We start from the raw sequence: 4144 nt of genomic DNA on the forward strand, positions 1-4144 counted from the left end.
GTAAGTTGCTAATAAGGTATTATTACGTGCTCCTAATTCCTACTGGGAAATAATTTATTTACATACAAACAAACGTACGGTATCAGTCATATCAATAGCACCCCCAATTCTAAAAGTGATATTGTGTGCCACTTATGTTTGCAACAAATTTTCATAGAAATTTCAAACGTTTCTCTCACACTAAAATTGGATGGGCTAACAAACTGTAACTATATTCAAAAAATTCTAGCACTTCTGAGAAGAAAGTTTGAAATTTAGATGAAAATTTGTTGCATTTTTTATAGTTTTCTACAAAGTTTTAAACTTGGGTTTAGTTAGAGAATGAACTGTATTTTGATTGAAAATTGAAAATAAATAAACATAAATGCCAAACAATATCACTTTGAAATGGGGGTGCTAATGATATTACCGATACTATATGTATTTTCATTGTATAATGTTTTAATTTTTTAAACTTAATTGCTCCAAAATGTACTCACACTGCTGCACAGTGGTAAAAAAATAATTTTGCGTGAAAAAATCTTAATCGATAATGAGATAATTGTTCTTTAAATGTTCGTTATTCATTGATTCGATTACTTCAGAAACCGGTCAAGTGCCAAAAGTGCGGTTTAGAGAAAACTAAAAAAAAAGCTGTCCTGTTAGGAAAGCAGTTTATTTGCATACATTCCCAATAAACATTGTGGCGAACGTTCGAAAATTACCTTCGATATCCATTATACATATCGAACTGAGAAAGAACTCATAACCAACCTTAGTTTGCCAACGTTCATAATATATTGGAAATACACTCGAGATTGGTTCGAAAAAAAATGGAAACCAAAGTAACAAAAGAGAAAGTGAAATCCAGCTCATTCTTTAAGGAAATACTATAAGGCAATCACTATCTCTCATTAAAATTTCAATTCGATTATGGGCTGGATTTCGAATTCATAACGAAGTGAAAATGCATTCGATAACGAATGTTCCGTTTTGCTGGAGAATGGCCTAGTTCTCGAATCGAATACTACCCTATGCCACATTCGTTATCGAAGGTGAGACTTGGAAAAAAAGATTCGTTTCCTAATCATTTTCGAATTGTTAATCAAGCCCAATGTTCATTTGGTTTTTTATTGAAAATAATTATAATATCGAGTACTTTTATGAAAGCAAATATGTAATTTTTTGTTGTCACTTAACAGCTTTATGCTATAAACGACATAATTATTCGTTGTTTGTGGGGTTGTTAGCAAATAAAATTATCGTTGAATTAGAATTATTTTTAAAATTTAAAATTTTTATGAAGAAATTAAAAATACTTGACATTTTCGAGACCAAATAATTCGAAAAAAATCAAATCAGCTACTATACTGATACTACCTGTTCAATGTGCCTGGGCCGGAGCACTACCCCAAAGAAAAATTAATAGCGAACATTAAAAAAAAATACCGAGGTCCATTAAGATTTGGGTAGGCAGATTTTTAACACAAAGTGATTTTCCCCCACTGTGCCTGTGAGTAAAAAATATAAAAAAAATCACCTACGGAATGCCAGCACATTAGTAAGTCACATTGCAAGTACAACAAGCAAATAAACAAACAAGCAACCAACTAGGCAGACAGCTCACAAACTGGTAGAACGGCTGATTGCTGCCAACGCAGTGAAAGCGTCTAAAAAGTGTGGCACTGTTGCTGGCGCTGCTTTTACCGCTGTCACTGCCTTGACTGCCAATGTGGCTAAGGTAGCTATGTACGTAGGTGCTCTTACTTTTCCAGCGCATCTCATTTGCAAGCATGGAACGACAAAAAGTAAACAGGTAAACAAACCTAAATAATCGCGCATATTTACACGTACTATCAATGAGATGAGGAGGGTACATATGTACTTACATACAATGCCGGACAAAGGTATTGGTACAGAGAATTTTTCTCAATGTAGGCAAAGTTTTTTATTCTAATAACTTTTCGCTATTTTTTTTTTTAATATATGTACTTCATACCTCAGCAAAAAACAAAAATAAGATCTCTAAACTTTTTGCAAAACTCAGGAAAATTCAATAAACTTGCGTACTAATTTGCACTTTTCTAATCAGATTTTTTAGAAACATTGCGGGCGGTGTTAATATTTTCTTCCATACAAAAAAATACATTGTATGGAAGTAGGTAACTACGAAAAACAGCTTCTCATAAAAATACTATCGCCGTTCGGAGTCGGCGTAAAACTGTAGGTCCCTCCGCTTTGTGTGACAACATCAAGGCGCACGCCACAAGTCGGAGGAGAAGCTCGGCCAAACACTAACATATGTGTAAGCGCCAATCTATTATTAGGTAACTACGAAAAAAAAATTGCCAAAAATCAACGCGATTTTTCAGCAAATTCACTTTGTTATACTAAAGTTTAATGGGCTATAAAACTGCATACTTAGAATTTTTCTAAATAATCTGATTAGGAAGTTGCAAATTTATCGAACTTTCCTGAGTTTTGCAAAAAGTTTAGAGATTTTATTTTTTTTTTTTTTTGCTGAGGTATGAACTATATTTGCGTATATTGCCAAAAATACTTTGTGCTTATACTTTTGTCCGGCACTGTATGTATATGTGTGGACTAGCAGCGTTTAATATGGGTTGGTTTGCTGGGAGTATTATGCATGCCACAAATTATTTAAAATATGGCAAGTAAACGCAAAGATTCAAATGCATGTAGGTAGTATGTACATACAGTGACTGAAACAAATGACCACGTGTTGATTTTCTTCAAATATTCGTAATGTTTTTCGAGCTAAATTTTTTCAATCACAGTTTCAAACTTTATACAAAATTTCGGAAAATTCAAGAAATTTTCATCAAAATTTCAACTTTTTATTCTGAATTTTTAGAACATTTTTGGCTATGCAGTCTTATAGCCATTATAATTTTAGTCTAATGAAGTGTAAGTTTTAAACGGCTAAAAAATCGCGTTGATTTTTGAGAAGTTTTTTTTTTGTGACGGATTTTTGCACTTTTTTCATATAAGCATGAATTTCTTATGAAATAAAATGCGGGAGACCGTCAGCAACAAAATTTCAAAATAACAACACAAGTAGCCTAAAAAAAAATAAAATCTTTTTTTTTGTAACGGAGTTTTGCACTTTTTTTCATGTGAGCATGAATTTCCTATGAAATAAAATGCGGGAGACCGTCAGCAACAAAATTTCAAATTATCAACGCAAGTAGCCTAAAAAAAATAAAATCTCAAAAATCAACACGATTTTTAGCCGTTTGAAACTTGCACTTCATTAGACTAGAATTGTATGGGCTATAAAACTGCGTAATCAAAAATTTTCCAAAAATTCAGAGCAAACAGTTGAAATTTTAAAAATGGTAAATTTTCCTAAATTTTGTATTAAGTTTGAAACTGTGATTTTCACGGTTTTGGTTAAAGTTTAGACGATATTTTTATATAAAAATAACAAAAAAATGTAGCTAAAGAAACAACATGTGGTCATTTGTTTGAGTCACTGTATGTATGTAAAATATATGTCCACTAATAATATACATAAATACGTATGTATGGAAAATCTGCTACATGACAGCCCTGAGAACTCGGCTGAGCAATCACTCCGGTAGCAAACTTTAATACCAAATGAGCTTGTCAAACAGACGGACAGACATTCATGAATTGGTGTTGCGGAGTCAGTACGTGCGCCCAGCTAAATGCCAGCACAGTAAGATGGAAAGCGCTGTGCGCTAGTGAAACGTCCAACAATGCTTGCTTAAGAAAAAAGGTTTAAAAAAAAGTATGAAAGTAAAAAAGTGGGGCCCATACACATTAATAGTAATAATAATAATAATTTAACTTTTTACGTTCACATTTTGCTATGTGTGTGTGTATGCATGTGTTGGTAAATTTTCCTAAAGGTTTGTGTACACACACATGTTTTTCTTTGTACATCATTTATTTGTGCTTTAGTACGATATTTTGTTTTGTTGGTTGTTGAAAAGCCGGCATGGTGATTGTTGTTACTCGCTGCTGGTCGCACCTTTTGCCCCACCCACCCTGGCGCACCATTGTAGATGTACCTATGTATGTATATACAAGTACCTATAACGCAATGGTGAGTGTTTGGAACAATGAAAACGCACTCGACCGTGATTCCCTCGTTGAGTTTGATGAGCACTACTGCGCT

Source organism: Rhagoletis pomonella, unplaced genomic scaffold (genome assembly GCF_013731165.1).
Source record: "Rhagoletis pomonella isolate Grant_MI unplaced genomic scaffold, Rhpom_1.0 Rhpom_scaffold_00002, whole genome shotgun sequence".
NCBI lineage: Eukaryota > Metazoa > Arthropoda > Insecta > Diptera > Tephritidae > Rhagoletis > Rhagoletis pomonella.